Source organism: Talpa occidentalis, unplaced genomic scaffold (genome assembly GCF_014898055.3).
Source record: "Talpa occidentalis isolate TD23 unplaced genomic scaffold, MPIMG_talOcc4v2.1 talOcc4.104, whole genome shotgun sequence".
In the NCBI taxonomy this organism is placed as follows: Eukaryota; Metazoa; Chordata; class Mammalia; order Eulipotyphla; family Talpidae; genus Talpa; species Talpa occidentalis.
Window position 1 is genome coordinate 1,788 of NW_023601038.1, and position 26,963 is coordinate 28,750.

Consider the following 26,963-nt stretch of genomic DNA (forward strand, 5'->3'; position numbering starts at 1 on the left):
ACTCCCATGTCTGGGGGGGGGGTAAAAACGCATTTCTAGAATAAGTAATTGCTTCAAGTATACTTTAATCACAAGAAATTTCTTGAAGGTAAACCTAACATCCTCTTATTGAACAACAAACTGAAGACCTCTCCATGGGTATTTCTGAAGTAGGAATGAAAATTCCTCAAGAGGAATCTTCTGCTCTACATTCTGAACTACAGATCCCCTGCCTTGGGCACAGGTTCCTCAAGACCATGAGGACTATGCACGTCCTCAGATGAAAACCACTACCTGTCGTGAGAACTGTCCTCCCCACCTTGTGACTGGGAGAGAAACATGGCTGATGTCATCATGCTATACTTTTAAAAAGGAGGTGACTTTTGTTAATACTGTCACTGTGAAGCAATGGAGTGAAATCTGACTCTCCACATTGTCATAGGTAGCAAATAAGCACCCTTCTTCATAGGTAGCAAATAAGCATCCTTCTTCAGATCTGTCAAAGGTTTTTATGGATGCACCCTCCACCCTACCCACCTTAATTTAAACACTTATGAAACACAAACCAAGAAAGGAAGCAGGGTGGGGGGAAAAAGATTAAGCCTCCCTGGAAGCTGGACAAAACCAAGATTTATTACCTATAATTAGCTTTACAGAATGCTCTACCATTTCTTCTTTAAAATGTTTCCATTTATCTTTCTCATCAAATGAGTATGTCATATCAAAAGAAAAGAACTGTATCTTAGTAAGGACTGTATGGGATCAAAAAAATAAAATAAAATAATCCTGGAACAGCGTCCAGTAACCATGGTCACACATTTAATTAGAGATCCAGGACTCCCTGGGGCTCTGTAAGAGGAGGAAAATACCTAGTGCACTATAGATCATTTACACAGGGTATCCCCACACTGCCCTCTGGTATGATTAGAGGTCAGCTTACAAATGCATCTAGCCAAGGAATATAATCTCTTGGAGGCTACAGCTAAGGAATGGCGTTCAAGAGGGCTACATCACTGCTACCAAGGTTGCTAATTATGACAATCTCCCCCACCCCTGAACTCCTAGCAAGACTGTCCTCCCTAAGAAGGAAGCAGGTGACAGGGTCAGGAAAACAGGCACTCTGAAGCTGACTAAGATCCTATGGCCTGGACTCCAGCAAACAGTTGCCAAAACTAGTCAAGAAATGCACTGCCTGAAGAAAGGCAACTATCATTTTTTGAAAAGCAGGTCTCCTTACTACCCCCCACTGAGTTCCTTTGATTTGGACACTGGCTCAAACACTAGAGCGTCCTTCTTCAAAGAGGGCCTAATGACAGAAGTGATAGATGTCTGGGTTCCAACCTACAGAAAAATCCGTGGCTCAGGAATGTAGTTAACACCAAATTTAAATGTAAGCTGATAAATTTCTTGGTAAAACTCAATTAACTTGCTACCATTTTTGACGCTCTATTGTAGAAAAAAAGGGATCTATTAATTTCTTAATGAAACAGACTGCACATCCCATGAGAAAATAAAGTAACATGCCAGTGTATAAGAAAAAAGGAACTTCAGACCTGAAAACTTTGTAAAAATCTCAAAACATGACCACATAATTTACTGTCCAACCTGGGACACTTTAGGAAGTAACAGGTCATTGATACTGACGCTAGGACAAGTGAGATACACCAAGACTGTCCCAGGACACTGGGACAGAGGGACCCTCCGGAGTACAGTCATTCTAAATTCTTCAATGTGTCCGTTATCACTTGAGAGTAGATATCAAACCAACACAATTCATCCGGTAACTTGCACATACAGTTCATTACACTATCACACTAGATGAGACTACTGATTTTCATCCATCTTTCCAACGTTATGTCTCCAAACTCAAGGGCAAGAATCTCTCTGCAGGCATTACTGCTCTATCTCAAGGCTTACCACACACTAATATTCAGTAAATACAGTAAATATGTGGCTTAGTAAACTCAGTTATTCATTCTCCATCCAACTCATAACGTCTTATAGCAGATTTTGATTCATCCATGTTTTTTCTAGCCACATTCCGTATTTCCCAGTTGTTACTTCTAGCTATATAACTTTAAAGCTATATATTTATTTAACCTCTCTGTGCCTCAGTTTACTCACCAACATGAAAATCACAGCAGTATATACTCCACCATATACACAGGATTATTAGGAACATTAAGTGAGTTATTGGATATAAAGTACTTAAATAATGCCTGCCCTCCTAAGTATGCACTCAGCAATCTTCAGGCTGGAGATCTACCTTCTTTTTGATCGCCGCTGTATACTCACACCAGGAAGGAATAACGCCTGGCAAAATACACACTCTAAGTGTGCTAAAAGCTCAATGACATACAATTCTCTCATCTGTGTTTTTCTCCAGTACCCTGCGGTATCCTACCAGTCCTCTGCCCGAAGCACTATATCCCACACACGTCTCCCTAACGAAAACATGGTATTTTTTTTGAGACTCGAATAATTATCAAATTCACTATGCCAGCTGTTAGAACTTTTCCCTTAAAGGAGATGAAATGACACTCCTCACTTTCCTGCATACCGGCTGTTCAATTTTAAAGAGAGACAATGATTGGGCATTGGAAATGGGTACAGGAGCCTTTTAAGTCTAGGGCTGAAAGCAAAAGCTAATTGTCCAGGGCAGGGCTGGGAACAGAAAATGATTACTACTTCTTAAGAAAGGAAGATAACTACTTTAAGTATATACATTCAAACATACACTGTACACAAAGTTTCAAACCCTGTAATCATAAACAGTAATACAAACTCAGCTTACTTTTTAAAGTATAGTTTCACAAAATCAAAATTACCTAAAATTAAGCCCACCATTGTACTTAAATATCCGGTTCCACTTCCCAGGTTAAGAAAAGACAATCCTGGTTGAAGTTTCAATGCTTCCATAACTTCAGAATAAATGCAAGGTGCTGACAAGTGTATGTTCCCATGTTTCCAGGCTAAGTCTTTGTAAGCATTGTCTCGGTAGCCTTCCAAATAGTAATCTCCACGATCAATTGCTCTGAAGGCTTGTTCCACTCTTTCAGTGCGGATATACTGAGCTTCTTTTAAATTATCAATTAAGTCATCGTTATCTTCCCCAGCACTCACAGCTCCTCCCATGATAGTATTCAAATCAAATCATAAATTTTAAAATGTAATAAAATTAGCAGAAATGGCTTCCAATAATGTTGTGTGGTTTATTTTCCTTTTATTATTGCACTTGATTTCCAAAAATAAATTAATCCTGAAAAGGAAGAATAAAAATAAACAGGTTTAAATTAATGCCCAAAAGGAAAATAATTTCAGCTTATTAAATATATAATAGTCATTAGAACTATTCTTTATGAAGGACATACTCAGCTCCAGAAATAGCATTAAATTCCTTAAATGCCTTATTCCTGTAACAACCACAAAAGCTGGCTTCAGTATGAGCTTATATGTACAAATGAAAAATCCGAAATACAGAAAAGTTAAATCACTTCATGCTGTGAGGCCATAGAAGCCACTAGTCACATGCGGCTACCTAGACCTAAGCCAACTCAAATGAATTAAGTAAAACAAAAACAAACTTTTAGACTATAAGACCATATTATTAGACTAGAAGGGAAGAGCATAAACCAGCTAACAGGATACAAATGTATGGAGAAGGAAGGATTTAGACATTTAGTGGTGAACTTAACATAGTATCTGCAGATGGTACTTATGATGACATCTTCCTGAAAACTATATATTGTTATAAACCAATGCTACTTCAATAAAACATTTTAAATATATGTAATTCAAAATTCAGCTAATCACAGTAGTCACATTTGAAGTGCTTTTAAGTTATATGTGGCCAGCAGCTGCCATAATGCACACCAATGCTGCCACAGAAAGCAACACTGCCAGGACATAGTTGTTCTGATTCCAGAAACCAAGGTCTTAATCATTCAACCATGTGGCCTACTTTAGAGAACAATTAAGTCTAGCTTAATATGCATAAATTTTCTAACTTAAAATCTCTGAATTTAAATCCACTAACAATTATAAAATGCACACATAAATTCAAAATGTTTACACAAAGAACACGAAAACATTAATTCAAAAGGATACCTGCATCCCTATGTTTATTGCAGCACTATTTACAACAGCTAAGATATGGAAACAACCCAAATGCCCAAAAATAGGTCAATGATCAAGAAAATGTGGTATATATACACAATGGAATACTATTCAGCAATCAAAAAGATAAACGCATGCCATTTGCAGCAACATGAATGGAGCTAGAAGGAATTAATGCTCAGTAAAATAAGCCAGAAAGAAAAAGAAAAAGATGGTATGGTTTCACTTATAGGAGGAATATAGAGGAACTGAATAAGGGATCGGGGGAGGGGGGAACAATAAGTAAAAAACCAAAATTAACAGGCAACTATCAATCAGAGACATTCTGCAGGGAGAGGAAGGGAGAGGGATCAAGACAGGGAAGGGAAGAGCACAATGGACTAAGATGATAGTGCATGGATGAATTGGTGGGGACTAACTACACCTGAGAGGAGAGAGCAAACATTGTATGCAAAAAAACAACATGCAAATACATATATGTGTGTAATGTTTTAAAATGTTTACACAAAGAATAGTATCCTCCTTAAGCACTTAACATAAAATGTAAACAAAACCATACCCATATGCTTAATGTGTATGCATGCATATTTACATATGTATTTTAAGATAGCTTTACTTGGTAAACCTTGTCATGATAAATAAGACCATGATTTAAGCACTAAAACATGTTATACACACACAAACATGCACACACACACAAATATGAACTTTAACAAATCAAACTCAGCATTTTTCAACAGAATAGTAACTTGATAAAAATTTCTATACATACTAAATACATAATTTAAGTTTTATTCAACTACAGTTAGTGAGTTTAAGTTTCGATTAATTTCTGACAATAAATTAAAGGGAAAGAAACAAAATACCCATGGCCAATGCAAGAGTTATGACAGCCAACTCTCTGGTAAGACTGTACTCACTTTTTTTTTGTAAAGATTTATTTATTTATGCATAGAAGAACTGGGGTACAGGCCAGAAGTGTGAGGGGAGGTAAGAGGATTCACCAGACACAGAGTGGGGAACAGAACAGGCAGATCAACTGAAATACACTACTGAGGGCAGCAGCGAGCAAGTCAAGAGAGGTCTGCTGCGCCATGTGGGTAGCCCCCTGGCCGGTGACTGAACTCGTGCTGCAGCAGCTGCGAATAGCTTCATAGGTTGTGTCTTATCCCCCTGCGCCACGAGGGAGGCCCAAGACTGTACTCACTCTTGACTTCAGAGAAGTAACCACAGCTTTCCCAGGGTCCCAGCACTGAGCTCTTCAGCACTACCGGAGTCAGTCCCCCTAATCACAGCCTGGCTCATTATCTGTCTGTGTCCCCTATGTCTTTTCCAATTATCTCCTTGAACTTACAAATAGAGGAAATACTGTGAACTCATGTCACACTCCTACTTACCTTATTGAAACTTGCAAATTTGGTTGATTCCAATAGTCCTATCTGACATCCCCCACTCAAAATAGTGATTTCAAAAATACAAGGGCTTACAGCATCATTCTCGTCAATGACTATATTTCACAGCATGTGATTCAATGGGCTGTATATCACTGTTCCTTTTATGGCTAACTATCTGAACTCTTTATTTTAATATTTAAAGATTTTTTTTAAAGACATGGCCTTTAAACACAAGTACACTTTTTCATTTGGTACTCAGAATGACTGTTTCCCCAAAAGGTATGAAAAAAGTGGCTACACTAGATTAAGATAGTTTCAGTCAGTCTCCAGCGAGGCAACTGCCTGAGGATTTTGAGTAATTCTCACTATACATAGACATTCACCAAAGGTCTTTACTGAAAATGCTACAATTTACTAGTATGAAAAATAATTTACCTTCTGTTTGGTTCTAAGCCTAAAGAATGCATTAACCCTGCTCATATTCTTCTGAACTCTAACCTAACCAAAATTTGTAACAGCAAAACAAACGCTGACTTACTACGCAGTTCACATTCATGTGTGAGAAAGGCAAGAGGAAGATTCAAGTCAGTAAGAACTATACTGTACTAAGCCTTGTCTGTATATTACCTCATTAAAAATTACATTAAGCCCATGAAGAAGGCATTAGCATACTCACTTATAAGAAACAAACTATCTGTAAAAAAATGGGTGTGCTACAATGTGTGTGACCATTGCTACAGGAGGCTTAGAGGAACCCAAAGAGTGAATTAGAATTAGATCCAGGGATTAAGGAAAGCTTTCTTAAAGCATGAACTGTATCATACACTAAAAGAGTAAAGGAACTGTAGGCTGAAGAAACAGCTGGTGTTAAAATAAGAGAGCAGATGAGACGTTTTCAAATTACAAGTAAATGGGTACTTTTCAGTACCATAAGACCTTTATCTTGTAGGTCACTTTTTTTTTTTTTTTGGTGATCTGCAAGCATCTGATCATATTTACTCTCTCCCCATTAAAAAATTAGTGTAACAGCTATATTACCATCAATTTTAGAAGGCTTTTGAATTCCTAGCAAAACCGTAAGACCACATTCTAATTTAAAAACATCTATAGGACAACAAAGTCAGTCACAGATTATTAATTAGCAAGGAAGGGACATTACGCATTGTAATTTGTGTTTCAGATCAATGGTCACGGATGTGAGCCAGGTACTCAAAGGGGCTGAAAAACTCCACTGCATCAACAAGAGGGAGTGCAAGACTAAAACCAGTTTTTTCTTGTATTCCTTTCTCTCTGGTCTGGTAAGAGACTCAAACAGATCTGAACAGAAATAAGTGTATCTGAAAAGGCCAGTGAGGAAAGCTTTCTAGGAATAGGAATAGGAATAGGAAGTAAAACCCACTAGAACACATTTCCTTAACACAAATTAGCCCAGACATTCAGTGTACAGGTAGGATGATGATGTGGTGATAATGAGTTGAGGTGATTCACAATATGTTCATGTTTTGAAGTGCTAAGAAGGTACACGCTTCCTCATACAATAGAGATAACATGTCTTTTATGAAGGCTTTAACTAAAAAGCTGATAATATAGAGTACCTTCCAAAAGGCAATTAGATGCTGATAACAATGTCTTCAAGTGATCAGAGGAAGCAGTGAATACAAATGAAAAACTGTAAAAACATTTCCCCTGAATTATAACAAATTAATTAAATCTGTATTCAGGTTCAAATTTTGAAATTTTTATTATAAGAATATCCACACAAGTAAATGATATTCATAAGCAAATTGTCTTCCAAGGTCTAAATCACAAAGAAGGAAAATGAACCCTTATGACTATGAAGGACTGATGAACTATGATGCCAGGTGCAAACCCCAATAGCAACTCTGCCATGCTAGAAATCTGATTAGCACTGCTATTATTTTTCCTTATAAACTGGCTAAGAAGGTGCATAGGTTTTGAGTGTGATGCCCCAGTGCTGTTTTTTCACACAAGTCCCACTGTTTTCCAAAACAAACAGTAGATGCCTTCAGATGTTATTGTTAAAAGGAAAAAAAGAAGAAAAAAAAATTTGACCTCACAAGTACTCATCAAGACTCTTCTTCAAAGGACCTTGACCTTAAGACTTAAGAAACCCCAGACCACATCTGGAGAACAGCTAGCATAAACAATTACAAAATTGAGTAAGTAGAGCCATGTAGAAATACAAAGATATTATGAAGCACCTTGTCCAGACATACTGGGGATAGAGTTCAGGACAGGAACAGAAGGAATGGAAGATATTCCTAAACATGAAGCCTTAATAAACACAGACGGCAAAAGGAAAATGTATTCAGGGATGTAGAAATGACACTAAGGCAAAAAGCAATAAACGCAGCTCAAGGCATTACAAATAGTACAGAAAGCAGGGCTCAGTAAAGCTAGGAGGAAGAGGAATCAGTTATGCTCCCAGAGGACAAGCACTGAGCTTCAACATCTTCCTGCAGAAAAAGCAAACCAGAAGAGGCTATTAGGAAATGAAGGGATGCTATAAAACTAATTAAAAAATAGGATGTTAAGGAAAAGCCAAAACTTTATAAGAAAGGAAACACAATTACAATATAGTTGGCCTGTGGGAGACAATAGTCACACAGTCGTGATTTCAAAATCATAATTGTTTGTCTGACTTTACTTTAAACAGTAATTGAACCACACTAGAAAGATAAGAGTGTAGAGAAGGATATGATAACACATTATCTATGTTAAATGCTATCTAAATTTAATGAATAAAGAGTGGTAGAATCATCTTAATAATGTGGAGGTAACTTCCTTATGAAACTCACGCTAAAGTAGAACAGGTTAAAACTGGAACTGCTTTGTTTCAAAGGTTTGAGGAATCACTTGACTTTCTAACTGTGTATGTGGATTACTGAACAAAATTAACATGCAAAGGTCACAATGAAGGGGATATACATTTACACCAAATGAAGGATAATGAGGACATATGAGCAATAATGCCCTATGAAATAATTATGCACATTTAACAAATGAAATTGTCTATAGCAGAAAACTCAAGGAAATAAAGATTATAATATAAATGGTAAATTATACTACAGAGTTAGAGATGTCATTTTACCTTATGCATTGTTCCAGAAATTGGGCACAAATAGATTATTACAAACCATATCAAACCATTTTATAATATTCACTGATTTATCTATGATAGTATGGGCATTTGTAGAAAACCTGAAAACCAAGAAAAAAAGTATTATAATTTGTTATTTTTATTCTCTAAGTAGCTAAATGTTGTTTTGTAAAAATACAGTATTTCACCCACCAGCACCCGCCCAGACTGGCAAAGACCTCACAACTCTCTGTGAGTATCCCCCCAAACTGGTGAGACGCCAGACGCACATCACAGAGGGTACAAGAGCAGCCAGAGGCCTCACGATGTCTCACAAATTGCAGCCAGTATGGTTGAGCAGGGGTCTTGCAAACTATGTGGGATCCCAGCAGTACTTGCCTAGACTTAGAGAAGTCTCGTGACTTCCCACAAGATTCCCACCAGCATCTGCAGACTGGTGAGTCTCTGGACCCGCATCAGCAAATGAGCCAGAGTGGTCGGAGACCTCAGAATCTCCTGGGAGATGCCACCAGGTGTTTGCTGAGATTAAGTGAGAAGCCTGAACAATGAGGTAGGAGGAACCATGCCCAGAGGAAACCCAACATACAGCAGCTGGGTTCCAAAGCTAGTAATGGGCAAAGGCTTTAAAAAAAAAAAAGGCAACGTTGAGTCCTCAATGGAAGAGTACAACACAGAGAGAACAAATATTTAGAACCACAATCCATAGCTACAGAGCTATGTTCTCCCCATCAGGTAAGAGTTTAGATTTTAGAAATGCAATGACAAAGATATGAAAGAAAACTCAGAAAAACATGTAAATGTCCTTAGAAATGAAATGAACTGAAGACAAAAAGTGAAGCTCTAAATAAGATAAAAATGGAGTTTCAGGATTTCAAGAGAGAAATACAGCTGATGAAAAGTTCAGGAGAAAGTCACAAAGTAGAATATGTCGAGGGAACAACAAGCCAGTGTAATTGAAGATGAAAATGTAAAAAGAATCTGGGTAAAGAAAGACAAAAATGAAGTAAAAAAAGAAGAAAACACTCCAAGAACTATGCAACTCCATGAGAAAAGGCAACATAAGAATGACAGGAATAAAGGGGGGGAAGATAGAGAAAGAAACAAAAAATGCATTTAAAGAAATAGTGAAGGAAAGCATTCCAGAGCTATAGAAGGAAATGAATGTACAAATCCAAGAAGCCAAAAGAACCACAGCATACCTAGATAAAGTGAGACCAGCAACAAAACATACAGCAGTGTAAATTCCAAGAGTTCAAAACAAAGAATACTGAAGATGGGAAGACGGAAGAAAGAACGAGCCTACAACGGTACCCCAAGGGGTGAAAATCAGACTTCTCTGAAGAAACACTAGGAGGGTGGAGAGAATGGAATAGTGTGTTCCAAATACTTAAAGAGCAAAACTACCAGCAAAGAATGCTCTATCCTGCAAGATTATCCTTCAGATATGAGGGAAGAATAAAAGGACTTTGTTCAGACACAGAGAAAAATCAAGTTTACAAAACTAAACTACTCTCCAACAAATACTGAAAGGCATTTAACCATCAAAACCAAAAAGAGGAACATAACACAAAGAACTGGAAAAAAAAAAAAAAGACTGACCCACAAAAATTAAGAAATGGTAGCAAAAGATTAATATTGTATCAAAAATCACTTTCAAAGTAAATGAACTGAATTCACCAATTAAAAGACAGAGTATCTACTTGGATAAGAAAATAGACTCCAATAGAGAAAAATCCTGAACAAACCAATCACAAGCAAGAAAATTAAACATTAATCAAAAATCTCCCAAAGGAGGATCAGATGGCTTCACAAGTGAATTCTACCAAGCCTTCAAAGGTGAATACCCTATATTGCTCAAACTCTTCCAAAACATTGAATAAAAAGGATTACTTCCAAATACTTTTTATAAGGTCAACTCTGATAGCAGTAGACAAGGGCATTTAAAAAAAAGAAAGAGAGAATTACAGACCAAGCTCTTTAATGAACAAAGACAGACAGACACGAAAATCCTGAATAAAAACCTAGGAAAGTGAATCCAACAATGTGTTAAAAGGATGATACAACATAACCAAGTGAGATTCATACCAGGAACACAAGAATGGTTAAACAACAAAAACTGACATAATTCACAACATCAACAAGAAGGGAAACAGAAACCATAAGATATCAACAGATGCTGAGAAAGTATGTGATAACATCCAACATCCATTTATGATGAAAATCCTCAAAATTCTGGGGATAAATGGAATATACCTTAACATAATTATGTCATATATGACAAACACATATAGCTAGTATCAATCTCGATGTTAAAAAATTAAAGCTAAAACCTGGTGCAAGTCAAGGATGTCCCCTCACCACTGCTATCCAACAAAGCATTAGAAGTTCTTGCTAGAGCAATGAGCCAAGAGCAAGCTGTGAAAGGAATCCAAACTGGGAAAATAGAAATAAGCCTATCAGTATTTGCAGATGACATGATAATATACATAGAGAACTCCCAAGATTCTATGGAAAAACTAATCAAAACAATCAATTCAGCAAACTGGCAGGGTATGAAATCAACACACATCAATCAGTTGCCTTCCTACATACAAACAATGATAGAAGAGGAAGAAATTAAGAGTAATCCCATTTACAATTACACCTCAAAAAAATTTAAATACCTGGGGCCTCCCTGGTGGCGCAAGGGGTTAAGACACAACCTATGAAACTATCCGCAGCAGCAGCCACTGCAGCACGAGTTCGATCCCCAGTCAGGAAGCTACCCACATGGCACTGCAGACCTCTCCTGTCTCACCCACTGCTCCCTTCAGCAGTGTGTTTCAGTTGATCTGCCTGTTCTGTTCCCCGCTCTGTCTCTGGTAAATCCTCTCACCTCTGGCCTGTATCCCAGTTCTTGTATGCATAAATAATCTTAAAAAAAAAATTTACTTAAAACTAAACCTAACAAAGGGGGTATAAAATCTTTACAGAGAAAATGATAAGACACTGTTGTAGGAAATAGAAGATGACTCAAAGAAATGGAAAAAATATTCCCTGTTCATGGATTGAAAGAATCAGCATTGTCAAAATGGCCATCCTGCCCAATACAGATTCAATGCAATCCCAATAGAAATATCAATGGCGTTTTTTGAAGAACTGCAAATACTACTGAAATTCATATGGAACCAAAAAGGAACCTGAACAGCAAAAACAAGTCTGACAAAGAACTAAGAGAATGGAGGTATCACACTTCAGACCTCAAATTATATTATAAAGCTGTAATAATTAAAGGAGACTAGCACTTCAACAAAAACGGACACACAGACCAACGGAATAGAACTGGGAGCCCAGAAATAATCCCACAGATATATAGACTGTTAAACTATGACAAACGAGCCAAAATCATACAGTAGAGCAAGGACAGCCTCTTCATAAAGGGTGGTGAAAACTGGACAGCAGCATGCAAAAGAATGAACTGAGGCAACTAATTTCACACTATACACAAAAATTCAAAATGAACTGCAGACCTGGATGTTAAACCATAAAATAACACAGAAGAAAACAAAACATTTCAGGACAAAAGCTTTAGTGATGCCTTTAGGGATTCAATCCCAATGGCAAGAAATACAAAAGAGAACATAAACAACTTGTACATCAAAAGCTAACCTAAAAAGCTTCTATATAATAAAAGAATTCGTAACTAAAAAGAAAGACACATTACTGAATGGAAGAAAATACTTTCACACATACATCTGACAGAGGCCTGATATCAAAGATATACAAAGAACTCATGAAAGTGCACAAAAACTAAATAACCCAGTTAAAAAATAGGCAGAAGAATAGACACTTCTCCAAGGATATTCAAATGGCCAACAGGCACATAAAAAAGTGTTCACAACCACTATTAGAGAACTACAAATCAAGATCACAATGAAGTATCAAGTCACACTTGTGAGAATGGCCCATATCATAAAGACCAGAAACAAGAAGTGCTGGCAGGTATGTGGAGAAAAGGGAACCCTCATACACTGTTGGTGTGAATAAAAACTGATCCAGCCCTTATGGAAAAGCAGCATGGAGGTGTTTCAAAACATTAAACTTGGATCTGCCATTTGATCCAGTTTCCATTCCTAGGTATCTACCCAAAAAATTCAAAAACATTAATTCAAAAGGAAATTTGCATTTCTATGTTTATTACAGCACTTTTCACTGTTGCTAAATTATGGAGAAAAACCTAAGTGCCCACATAAAGGAAAATAAACACATGCCATTTGCAGCAACATGGATGGAGTCTGAAGGGACAATGCCAGATGAAATAAGTCAGAAGGATAAAGATAAATGCCGGATGGAACATAAAGTAACTAACCCAATAAAGACAAGCTGGAAAACTAACACTTTATAGCTGACTACATTACTGAGGCATCAAGGGGCGGAGGAAAAGGGGAGAGGTAAGAACAAAGAAAGAAGCAAGCACAGTCTATGGCAGTGAGCTGTGGTTGAGTTGGTGGTGGGTTCACCATGGTGGTAATACTTGATGGGGGTATCCCAATATTACCTCAGCTAAAAATAAATAATACAAAAAACAATTAAAACATAAAAAATAATACTGGCATTATATTGTTTATTTACTTGACTTTCATTTACTGTATCTTAAGCATTCCCTATGCCATCAACAATTCTCCCAAAATCCACAGGCATGATATTCCACATGTGCACCAGCACATAACCAATACCAACTGCCAGACAATGAGATTCTGAATTGATTGATAATCATTATACATGAGATGGCTGCAAAATAAAATTATAGTGAATATTTATAGAAACATAAATATTAATGAAATAAAATTAGTGAATATTTTGATAATCCAACAATCCTCTAACTTCAAATACACTTCATTTTTTATAAGAGTAAACAATATTAAGAGGTCATGAAAGTCATTTGCAAATTGAGATGACTTTATCTCAATCATAAAAATGTGCCAAATACAAGTCAAGAAAACAAGGTCGAGCTTTAGTTCCATTCATAACTATACTTTGCTATATATGGCTCTGGAGAACTCTCCAGAATATTATTTCCTCACCTATGAAATAAAGAGGCTAAATTCTAAAACTCCTAATGTTTCCGAGAGTTCTAATTTTCCTACTATTTAAACACCAGTGAAACCTTCATTTGAATGGTCAGTATATAATTATATAGGAATGGCTGTCCATGCCTCGCCATTTCTGTTACTTCAGTGTTAATGTTTTCCCCTGCATTTTTCTCTAACATGGGCAAGAAAAAAATTTGTAGGAGTGTTCAAGTCCCGCATTAAATAAAAAGAGCAAAATAAAAATCTGAGAAAGGGAAAGTGCCAGAATAGAATAAAGACTAAACGGCTTATGTCTGTTGAGAAGAAAACTGCCACTTTTATTCAGAGAACACAATTCATTCCTTAGCAGCATCTTCTCTCCTGTGTGTGTAGTTTGTGTGGTGGTGGCAGGGGTGAAGTGGAAGTGGGGGGTGGCCCAAAGGGCACCTTCACAGAAATTCACCTGAAATAATTTACCAAGTGTTCCAAAAACTGCTCACTAGTCTTTCAAAATTAAGTATGTGGCTTTAAAATATTTGGTTTAGGATAAGAACTACTGAAAGCCCAGTTCACTATTATAGTGTCCTTTTACGCAGCTTAGGGATATTTTGTGGAAGCTTAAAGACACAAAAGGAGGTGGGAAGCAAACAGATGGCAGACAGATGTTGCAGAGTGGGAGGAAAACAGAATGAATACTGACTCACTTTTCTTCCCTCCTAGCAACCAGTGGCAAGCAGCCAATTGGTCCTTGCTGCTCCTTTCTCTGCAAAGGTAAGGACAACATTTACCCAGCTTGGGAGGAAGGAGAGACTAATGATCCAAAGGAGAACACACTATTTGTGGGCATGAACAAAGGAGTATTTCTTCCTCATGTCCTCAAAAATCTGGGCAGGGGAGTCAGGAACATGACTGCTTTGAGTATGAAGCCAAATACACAAGGAAAAATTTTTCTCAATGATAAATAAATACAATGAAACCAGTAAGAATTATGGGGGAAAACAAAAAGAAAAACAGGATAAGCTAAGGGTCATTACTCACTTGCCAAAAGCTGCTAAGAACATCTAATGCTACATCCAATGATAAATACAAGCCTTAATTACTTAGAAGTAGTAATATATACATGCAATTTTTTTATGTACCTACTACAAACCAAGCACTGGGCTCTAATTCTTCACTATACATCTATGAAGAGCCACTGACCTTATTTTACTGATGAGGAGGATCAAAGTTCAGAGGCAATATGAAGCTAAACTACAACTCAAATCCAAACTGTCAAGCCATGAAACCCTCCTGAAACAGAACAATTTGCACAAAGGTTCTTGATCCATTATTTCAAAAGTAAACTTCATATTCTCTTATGTGAATGTTCAATTCAGGTCTTTTTCACATTAAACCTCTTCCTTTGGCTCCAAAGAAAGAACAGTGGAAAGTACAGCATCTGATGTCATCTACTTACTATGCAGCCTAAAGCAAATTACTTAACATTCTTTATCTATAAAATAGGAAGAACAATGTCATAAATTTATGAAAAGTGAATATACTAGATTGATATACAGAGCTCCACAGATATTAAAAATGGTCTTTCATTTTTATATAAGGCAAACTGAAAACTTTTTATTTTCAAACACAAAAAATGGAAAGAGGAAAACAAAAAAGTGCCAGTTCTGATCTAGTGAATGATCACTTCCTTAAGATGGCACAGGCAGAAAATATAAATCTGAACCTAGAAGTGTCAGGGAAAAAAGTCAAGAATCAGTGTCTACAGGAAAAAAAAAAAGATTCACACATTAACTCAAAGAGGAAGATTAATATGAAAAAAAAAAAATACAATGCAGCAGTAATGCTCTGGTCATAAGCTGAACTGAGAGGTCTAATTTAGGACCAATCACTCCTCTGTGCTCATCTAGCTCAAGTAGCAATCAGACTTAAAATAAATGCTCTATAGCCATAGCCTCCCCTGGTGACGCAGGAAGTTGAGCACCACGCTGTGAAGCTGTCCGCAGCCTCTGCAGCGTGGGTGTAATCCCGGCCATAGAGGGTCCCACATGGCACCGCAGACCTCTCCGGTTTCGCCCTATGCTCCCCTGAGCAGTGTATTTCGTCAGTCTGCCTGTTCTGTTCCCTGTTCTGTCTCTGGTGAATCCTCTCACCCTCCCGCGCATCTGGCCTGTACCACGATTGTTGTATAAATAAATCTTTTAAAAATAAATAAATAAATGCTGGGGGGGGGTAGCAAAATCACGAGCTAACTTTGTTAGTTTTTTTCTTCTCCTCTAATAGAGCATTTATTTAAGTAATTTAGCAAAAATTGGCTGTCTTCTATAGTTTTCCATGGCTCAACACATCTTTTCAGTCCAGACTTGTAAACCAATGAAGCGAAAAAAATGTCTTTAATATACAGCATTTATCATAGTTCTGAAGGTTTTAGCAAACATTTAGTAATTGCTGATTGTGAGAGAAAACATAAAAACAGAGTAAGTTCTAGCTTTCTACTTTGAAAAATCCTTTCAAATTTTAACATACCTAGCTTAATGGCAACAGCAAAATGAAGGTATACTTTTTCTTCCTATTTCCTTAAATCTTCATCTCATTTTCAACTGCTTAGTCACTGCCTCAAAACAGTTCAAAACTGGGCCACTCTGGTGGCGCTGGAGGTTGAGTGCAGTGCTGTGAAGCTGATGGTTCCATCCCCACTGGCCTCGGAGCAACCCACATAGCGAGCAGACCTCCCCAGTCTTGCCCGCTGCTCCCCTCAGCAGTGTATTTAGTCTGCCTGTTCTGTTCCCCGCTCTGTCTCTGGTGAATCCTCTCACCCTTCCGCACATCTAGCCTGTACCCCGGCTCTTGTATAAATAAAGTAAATCTTTAAAAAAAAAAAAGTTCAAAACTACCTCCTCTCCTAATTCTTCAAGCTTCTCTACTACAAATATTTAAAAAAAGAAATTTCTGTTGAAACAATCACATTAAGTATTTTGATATTCAACAAGTTCTAAAAGGCCCATATACTGTAGCCCTTTTCACTATATTCTCAATCCCATTATTTTAGTGCTGCTCCTGAGCTTTTTGTTTTTCTATACCATGCCTTCATCCTTTTATGCTTTCTGTTCTTCTTGCCTAAGCAATTAAGAACAGCTTGAATTCAAAAAAGATCTGAAGAAAAAGTTGGCAGTAACACTTTGAGAGTTTAAGACTTAGAACATAAAATAATAATATAACATTTTTACTGAGAGAAAAAGCCATATAAAGTTTAATAATAACATGTATACCCCCTGTATACCTGCATAACACTAACTCACCCACATGGCTTTAGAAGTGATCTTAAACAGGTTAGCTAAGACAAGGGAGGTTGGGAGAAGAAATACATTTTTTTTAAAAAAGACATGAGGTAGTACAATTTGAAATTGCATGATTTTAGAAGTTATAGGATTTCATGTATCTACACAGCAGGCGGTTGAGCGCAGCACTGTGAAGCTATCCGCAGCCTCTGGAGTGCAGATTCGATCCTGGCCAGCCAGCGAGAATCCCACATGGCGCAACAGCAGACCTCTCCTGTCTCGCCCGCTGCTCCCCTCAGCAGTGTATTTCAGTCAGTCTGCCTGTTCTGTTCCCCACTCTGTCTCTGGTGAATCCTCTCACCCTCCCGTGCGTCTGGCCTGTACCCCAGTTCTTGTATGCATAAATAAATCTTAAAAAAAAAAAAAATGACCTCTTCAAACCTACATTGTTGGACAATGCAAGTAAATGCTATGTATTTCTAAATACAATGCCAACTATTACTTCACTACAAATACCCCTGAACATGCAAAGTTCCCTGTCTTTCAGCTAACAAAATCAGCTCTCAGGGAATATCTCTGATTTGAGATTCCTTAATACCTTTCACTTTTTCAAGAAATGTAAAAAATGCTATACTAACCCTCCTTAACCTAGAAAAACTCTGCACCAAAATACAGAAATGGCAGCTCAGTTTTGTGGTTTCAGCCCATTAAGTGACAATGTTCTTAGGATAGAATGAGATTAACAGGAGCATAAAAGCAAAATGTACACATTTTCAGCCCCTTGGGTAAGGCTTTCAAAGTGAGGTTTATTTAATTTGAAAAATTATGAGTTCAACAGAACAATACTCACATAAAATAAAACACCACTCATGCAAAAATTACACAATTTGGGATCTACTCATCTGTTCAGATGATGATCTTATCTGTTCCCTTTCATTAGTATACCCTAAGATAAACCAAAACATGATCTCACACCGAACACAGTCATTCTATGCTATTACCACACTATGGAATGTAAAGACTGACCTTTCATAGCATATAATTTTATATCTAGCCATAACCTTTTCTGGCTTTTCTTTTGCCCCACCTGGAAAATAAGGTCACTAAATCAATTGGTATCTATGGGTCCTTTTAAAACTTTCAGGAAGTTTAAGTTCATTCACTATACATAGATAATAAATACAAAATTTTTCATCTTAAAAAAACAGCATCCTTTCCAAAGTCCAAGATGATTATGTCATACATAGATAGACACTAGCAAAAGTTATACAAAACAAAATACTTATTTGTATAACATTCTTCATTTTCCAAAATACTGCACCAATTCAAATAATTTTATAATGACACTAGGATACTTAATACACGATTGGTAGTATCACCTGCAACCACACAAAAGAAGAAAACAAAATGAGAAAGAGTAAATTATTTGTTCTAGATTTTTCGTTTAACAGATCTTGTGTCACATACTACAATTAACATTCACATTATCAGAATAAAAATACACAATTAAAAATGTAGATTTGAGATGCTTACAAAAAGCACACACAAACACATGTTGGTAACACAGCCTCATTTCATTTGCTGGGTAAATAATTCTATCAATTTTAATCATAACCCACAGAAAGTTTAAAAAGTTCTTAAAAATGAGCTGCATCTTAACATCGTTACTGTAATGCTACAGGTTCTACAGCAAGTGCTAGAATGTACTTAAGTACTTAAGGTGATTAATTTGCCATGAATGGTCCCTTGAATCAATAAAATTCATTTAGAGAAAATTATCTACAAACTGAACTAAAATGCTTGTGTAAGTTTTTCTAAATGCTAGCTCAGTACCTCGCTCAAGGTTACATTTAACGACTTCATCACTGGTCACGCAAGCTGAAGAAGAAATAAGCACACTGAGAAGAGAATATCAAGAATAATGTTGGGGGGGGGCCTCCCTGGTGATGCAAGAGGTTGAGCACAGCGCTGTGAAGCTGTCCACAGCCTCTGCAGTGCTGGTTTGATCCCTGCCGGCAGCGGAGATACCTACATGGTGAGGCAGACATCTCGTGTCTCGCCCGCTGCCCCCGTCAGCAGTGTACTTCAGTCAGTCTGCCTGTTCTGTTCCCCACTCTGTCTCTGGTGAATCCTCTCACCCTCCCACACATCTGGCCTGTACCCAGGTTCTGGTACATAAATCTTAAAAAAAAAAAAAAAATATGTTGGGCCTCCCTGGTGGCGCAGGGGTTAATGACAGTGCTAACAAGCTGTCGCCAGCCACTACAGCACTAGTTCAATCCCCGGCCAGGGAGCTACCCACATGTTACAGGAGATCTCTCCTGTCTCACCTGCTACTCCCCTCAGCAGTGTATTTCAGTACATCTGCCTGTTCTGCTCCCCACTCTCTCTGGTGAGTCCTCTCACAAACACCCCACCCCCGCACCTCTGGCTTACACCCCAGTTCTTGTATGAATAAATAAATCTTTAAAAAAAAGAATAATGTTAGTTCACACACTGTCCTTCTCCAAGGATATTAGTCTGTTAAATAAGTGCACTTTCAGAAAATGTTTAAAAATTACTTTGAATTTGGTTAAAATGAATTCTTAGAACTAAATTTCTTTAATAACAGAATTACTTATTAACAGGTCTTCAAAGAATAAGCCATAGTCAAACTGAACAAAATTGGGATTAACAGTTTAAAATACTAAAGGGACTCTCAACAGCCATAAACATGTAAATATAAGAGCATGACTGAGTTCCAGAAATTTATTTATAGACACTGAAACTTGAAAAACAGGCAGCAGGGACCTCCCTGGTGGTGCAAGGGGTTAAGTGTCAGCACTATGAAGCTACATGGCTGCACAAGTTCAATCTTGGCCAGGGAGCTAACCCATATGGCACAGCAGACCTCTCCAATCTCACCTGCTACTCCCCTCAGCAGTGTATTTCAGTACATCTGCCTGTTCTGCTCCCCACTCTCTCTGGTGAGTCCTCTCACAAACACCCCACCCCCGCACCTCTGGCTTACACCCCAGTTCTTGTATGAATAAATAAATCTTTAAAAAAAAGAATAATGTTAGTTCACACACTGTCCTTCTCCAAGGATATTAGTCTGTTAAATAAGTGCACTTTCAGAAAATGTTTAAAAATTACTTTGAATTTGGTTAAAATGAATTCTTAGAACTAAATTTCTTTAATAACAGAATTACTTATTAACAGGTCTTCAAAGAATAAGCCATAGTCAAACTGAACAAAATTGGGATTAACAGTTTAAAATACTAAAGGGACTCTCAACAGCCATAAACATGTTAATATAAGAGCATGACTGAGTTCCAGAAATTTATTTATAGACACTGAAACTTGAAAAACAGGCAGCAGGGACCTCCCTGGTGGTGCAAGGGGTTAAGTGTCAGCACTATGAAGCTACATGGCTGCACAAGTTCAATCTTGGCCAAGGAGCTAACCCATATGGCACAGCAGACCTCTCCAATCTCACCTGCTACTCCCCTCAGCAGTGTATTTCAGTACATCTGCCTGTTCTGCTCCCCACTCTCTCTGGTGAGTCCTCTCACAAACACCCACCCCCGCACCTCTGGCTTACACCCCAGTTCTTGTATGAATAAATAAATCTTTAAAAAAAAGAATAATGTTAGTTCACACACTGTCCTTCTCCAAGGATATTAGTCTGTTAAATAAGTGCACTTTCAGAAAATGTTTAAAAATTACTTTGAATTTGGTTAAAATGAATTCTTAGAACTAAATTTCTTTAATAACAGAATTACTTATTAACAGGTCTTCAAAGAATAAGCCATAGTCAAACTGAACAAAATTGGGATTAACAGTTTAAAATACTAAGGGACTCTCAACAGCCATAAACATGTTAATATAAGAGCATGACTGAGTTCCAGAAATTTATTTATAGACACTGAAACTTGAAAAACAGGCAGCAGGGACCTCCCTGGTGGTGCAAGGGGTTAAGTGTCAGCACTATGAAGCTACATGGCTGCACAAGTTCAATCTTGGCCAAGGAGCTAACCCATATGGCACAGCAGACCTCTCCAATCTCACCTGCTACTCCCCTCAGCAGTGTATTTCAGTAGATCTGCCTGTTCTGCTCCACACTTTCTCTCTTGTGAATCCTCTCACCCGCTACACCCCTGTTCTTGTATGCATAAATAAACTAATCTTTAAAAAAAAAAAAAAGAAAGAAAAACAGGCAGCAGGCTAGGTGTGGCCAACAAGTCCTTATTTGCTGCTACTCGCCAGTTTCATTTTCACTCAAACCACATTGGTCCCATAAATATGGCTTCACTCCACTCCACTCAACCCCTCATTCTTTCTGCCTCTCTTTCTGCAAAGAGATCTTGAACAGATCCAATAACCTCTCTTCTGTGTTTTATACTATGGAGTATTTCTGAAGCAAAAAATCCAGTAGTTGAACTGGTTTCACAAAAGATTCAGGTTCCTCAAACAGAATTGGATTTTCAATAACATCCAGCAACACCTATCTTTATCCACTGTAGCTCCCACTCACTCATTCTTCACAGCAAACTCATACATTACCCACATCCACTGCCACCATCCTCTCAAGATGGATGCCTCTCATTCAACAAAATCATACTTCATCTTTCACAGGGACAAGTCAGTCATGAGATAAAAGCCTCTACTTCCCAGTTACCCTATCCCCATCCTACTTGACAACAGTATTGCAAATATGGTTGCATTTGTAGATACATCCACAGGCAGACAGGATGCTAACTTCAAACTCAGTTTGGATCTCAACAGGCCTGATTTTGTTCACATAACTAAATTATTAGATGCCTAGCACTCAACCAAGTGTTTATAATTATCTCTAAAATCATTCTAGGAGGGGCCTCCCCTGGTGGCACAGCGGTTGAGCACTGGGCTGCAAAGCTGCCCACAGCCTCTGCAGCGCCGGTTCGATCCCTGGCCACCAGCAAGGGTCTCACATGGCAGGAAGACCTCTCCTGCCACGCCCACTACTCCCCTCAGCAGAGCATTTCATCGGTATGTCTGTTCTGTTCCCCACTCTGGTGAATTCTCTCACCCTCCCACGCTTCTAACTATACCCAGGGCTTGTATGTATGTATAAATAAATAAATAAATCCTTAAAAAATAAGATAAAATTAAATTAAATTAATTCTAGGAGAAGAAACCCAACCTCCCACAAATCTTTAAGACCATCCCCAGAACAGTCAGGAACCTGTTTTAGCTTCAGCTGCCACAACAAAATACTAGACTGAGTGGTTTAAATAACAATAATTTATCCCACAGTTCTGGAATCTAGAAATCCAAGTCAAGGTGCCAGCATGTCTAGATTCTGATGAGGACTCTCTTTCCAGTTTTGCAGATGACCACCCTCTCACTGTGTCTTCACATGGCCTTTCATAATGGTGTATGTGACAGGAGAGAAAAAAACTCTCTGGTGTCTCTTCTTATAAAGACACTAATCCCAAAGGATCAGAGGTTCACCCTTTTGACCTTAATTACTTCCTAGAGGTCCCCCTCTCCAAGCACAACCTCAGAGAGGGTTAGGACTTCAGCATAAAAATTTTGAGAGGACAGGAAGATTCAGTTCCTAACAGTGCCTTTCTTCAGTTCTCACAAAACATCTTTGGCATGACATTCATGTGATAAAAATGAAAGGTTTAGACTAATACTTGCATTACAAAGATCAGAAGGCTATTTTGCCTCTGAGATTAGGGAGCCTTGTAACACAGAAAGATAATTCAAGAACCCCACAAAGGAATTTAGCATAGCTCCCCAGTTATTTAAAATATATTTTACAAAATAGCAGACATCTACCTACCCACTAAACAAGTTACATGCTCCACTATCCTAATATGCCCTGCTTTGAGGTATATTTCATTGGAGAAGAGACAAAAGTCTTCAAGAGCTTACAATTTAGTTGGTGATACTACACATGTATATTAAAAGGGCATGTATACTATACTTTCTAAATCATTCTACAGACCTACAAATACAGCTTGCATAGATTACAACTTCTTTGGCACCTTAATTTTTTTTTTTTTTTTTTTTTTTATTATTTATACAAGCACTGGGTACAGTCAGAAGCGCGGGAGTGAGAGAATTCACCAGAGCAGAGCGGGGAGCAGAACAGGCAGAAGGACCGAAGCACACTGCTGAGGGGAGCAGCGGGCGGCAGGAGATCTGCGCCATGTGGACCTCCTGCGTGGCCGGGGAGCAGCGGGGATCAAACCGGCGCGCAGAGGCCGCAGAGGCCGCAGAGGCTTCGCAACCCAGCGCTCAACCGCTGCGCCACCGGGGAGACCCCTGGCACCTTAATTTTTTATAGTTAAAGTACTATGGCAACAGCAGTAAAATAAGGCCAAATCAAAAACAAACTATACTGCTGTCATTTGAAATCTCGTTCTGGAATTTGAAGTTTGTATCCATGACAGCAGACACATAATCTATGTATTTTTTTGTGCAAATAAACCCATTAATTTAAATATATGTGAAAAAGAAAGAAGGATAAGCAATACAATCATAAAGAAGAAAACCCTGAAATTAAGTTGTTCACCCTGTCATGCATAAGGCAAAATTACTTGTTCAAGGTCATGCTAACAGAATTTATAGCTCTAGCATCTTGAGTTTTTTCCCTGAATACATCATAAAATAAAAGCTCGAAGTGTCTTCCCTGTTTTTAAAACAACCACAAAATCCTTATATTGTTCAAATAAACTGACACTGAAGTGTAGAATACTTGCTAAAATTGTTGACAGGGCCACTAATCTGAGTCAGTGTAGTAAAAAGAGGAGAGCAATGCTCAAATATCTGGTTCAAGGACTATGATTCCATTTTGACATTTAAATGTAAAAGGGAAAAGGAGATTAAGTTAACAACAGCCAAGAACAGCTGACTGGAAGCAAAATTAAAAAGTAGGAACTACTCTCTAAATTAAAAGGCACCTACCTTTATTTTAACTAGAAGTTCTGAATGGCAAAGGGAGCACAAGATTGTAGAGACTGTTTAAAAAGCAGTATGCCATCACGTTGCCTTGATTCTACCAGATATTAGGTATAAATCAAAAATATCTTACTTTCTGCATTAATTCCAACTGATGGGAAATGTTTAGCCACAGCATGAGTAAATGTCTAAGAAAGAGTACAGGAAGATCAAGCTTTGCTTCCTGGTCTGGAGCATGATTTGACCAGTTCCTACAGTGCAGAAACACTTCTCCATCACCAGGCTACAGTAGCACTCTCTCCTCGGACAGTTTACAGAATAGGCTCTGATGAAACATCTCTATGAAATTCTTTGGTACCCCCAAAAGAGATGTCTGGCAAATTCCATCAAGGAGACACCACAGCAACAAAGTCTGGGCCTCAGCTTTGTATGGGCCTCTTCCTTGGTATGCAATCATAGACCTATGTCTTCTATCTACTGCTAAATTTTTTAGAGCTCTGTTTACTTCTTACTAGCCAATCCCATTACATTTCATAATTCTTTACATTACACTCTCCCTGTTCAAATTACTGTGTGGTCTTTCTTTCCTATTTGTACTAGAGTGACATAACCTGAAAAGAATATACTACACTGAGTTCAATCAGACAATGAAGAACAAGAAAATACGCAATAAATGAACTGAAAATAAACAGATCCTGTTACTTTGCCAGCCCAAACATCCAAAATCCTTGTATTTGACTTAATTTACTGTATCCTGCAAACACTTCCTTTTTCTTTTTAAACTTCTAAGTTTTAGGGTATGTTTTCTCTTCGCTTCTCAGTGAAACCTTTAACTACTGTCACCAGCTTTTCTGTGCTGAGAGTTTCCCATAAAGCTAGACGCCAACAATGATGAAGATTATGAGGGCGCTGGCTGCCAATTCTGCCATCTCATGTTCCTATTAGGAAATCCATCTAGAATCAAACTATTTACACAGTTTGATTACCATAGTGGGCTCACCTACTGGAATGGTGCATAAAAACATGAGCTTATTAACTGAAGCACAAGCTTTTTCCTGTTGTCCTTGTTTTCCCTCTAAAGACTTCAATGTTATAAGCACACCTGCAAAGGGCAAAATAAAACCACTGAAGAACTCATTGAATTTCAATTTAAGAATGGTAACCAGGCTAAAAATAGAACAGAATAAAAGAGCAAGGAAAATAGCAGAGCCAAATTCTTGTAACAAATGCCAGGAATAAGCAATAATGTTACTTTTTTCTTATTCTAGTGGCACTTCAAATTGAAAGAGGACAACTATAAAAAATATTTGTTGGAAAAAGGCAGTAGCAGAGTTATAGTAACACAGAAGGAAAACTAACAGGCATTAAAGAAGTAAACAAATTTGTTAATATCTTCCATTTAAGCGAAAAAAAAAATTGTAAGTTGGAAGCAACAGTACATGACACTATTACACTAAAAAGGCAATATACTGAACACCAAAGAAAAAAGAGTGACAACTGCCAGAGACAGTTTTATGTTTCTATTGGAAGTTTGTTTTAATGTGTGTTGGGAGGACAGGTTTACATATTTTGGAAGAACAAAAATTCTTTCAAAGATAGCAATTTTTAGTTAGTCTTACGCAACTACCTTGCTGTAATTTTTTATACTTTCTATGGCTGGCTGGTGTGTCAAGAAGGAAACTCACTTTTGTGTGTGTACAGTAAATGCACAGGAATAATCTGTCTTTCCTACTGAGAACAAAATGTAAGTACAACTTCTAGTGTAAGACACTTTCCCCTAAACTGGAAAGACTCCATGTAGCAAATGCATAACAACCCCAGAAGTCTGCCACCCACAAAAATTTTTAAATAGTTGTTAATTTTGTCCCTACCTTCTTCCAACATACTACATTTGGGGACTTGAGGGTAGTTTTTTTTTTTTTTTTTCTTTTTCCTGCTCTGCTTATTCAAAATCAGTTTCCTCCTTTGAATAAATTTTCTAGTGCATTTAGTACATTTTTAGATTAATTTCCCAGGAAAGGAGATTCCCATCAGTATCTCAAACTTAACATACATAGCTCCTCACCTATCAATTATCACATTCCTCAGTGAAAATCCCTGTCTCCATTTTAATTTTAACTAGATTACTGGAACTAACTTTAAGATGGTCTTCTAAGCTATGGTTCTGCCATCTTCATGACATCCTGTATTCATGTGCTTGCCTAGTATACCACTTTCACCATTAAAGAAAGAGAGAATTCCAAAGATGCCTCCAGGATGATGCAAAAATGAATGGTAACCAGGCTAAAAAGATCCTACCTGGCAAGGCTCAAGTTCATCTTCATTCAAATACAATTATCACTAGCTTTATATATAGCCTTACTGGTTTGTAAATATGTCAATATTTTTCTGGGGGAAGGGTTTTGCTTAGCAATTTTTTCACTAAGGAAATCAAAGAGTCCCAATATATAAACATTTATCAGTCTTCTATCATTACAATAAATAAAACCACACAAGTTTATTATATTAGAATTCTGGGGATCAGAAGCCTGACATAATCCCATTGGATTAAGATCAGGTAGAGTTGGCAGGGTTTCATTCCTTTCTAGAGGCTATAGGAGGGCTTATTTTTTGCATTCTCAAGAAACCATTGTCCGTTTTCTTCCATCTTCAAAACCAGCAACATTGAGTTAAGCCCTCATTGTGCCTCCTGCTGCCACTTTTAAGGAACCTCGTAATTGTACTGAACGCTTCTAAATAATCCAGGGTAGTCCTCCTACCCTAATGTCAGCTGAGCAGCAACCTTTAATTCCCCTCTGCCTAGTACCGTGATGTTTACAATGCCAGGTTCTAGCATTACTGGTCTAGTATACTGTCCAAACTTCATTTGCCCTCTCCTGCAAAAAGCTGCTGCACAGAGAATCAAACAACTATAAATGTGAACATCTGGGCCCACCTTCATATTTCCCAGCCAAGAAACAGGAAATTAAAAAGATGACAAGGACAATCAACTTGAAAGACAGCTCACAGTCCCTGAAAGAACTTGCAACTTACTTTCTTTTATAAATAATGCATATCACAATCTTCAGACAATGTAAAGCCTTTAGCTGTCAAA

At 37.7% G+C, this 26,963-nt stretch overlaps 1 long non-coding RNA gene across 3 annotated transcripts in view; it reads right to left on the reverse strand.

The window, feature by feature from the left end:
* Positions 1 to 829: 829 nt before the first annotated feature.
* LOC119237849 (uncharacterized) overlaps positions 830 to 26,963 on the reverse strand; it is a 39,063-nt gene continuing 12,929 nt past the window's right edge. For 2 of the 3 annotated variants that reach the window (XR_008553576.1, XR_005123454.2), the window contains exons 2-3: positions 8,602 to 8,711; positions 830 to 3,238 (exon numbers count right to left, since the gene is read on the reverse strand). This is a non-coding gene — a long non-coding RNA (uncharacterized LOC119237849). Of the gene's footprint in view, positions 3,239 to 8,601; positions 8,712 to 14,861; positions 15,267 to 26,963 lie in introns of those variants that run through there. The other variant, XR_008553577.1, reaches the window with a different exon arrangement.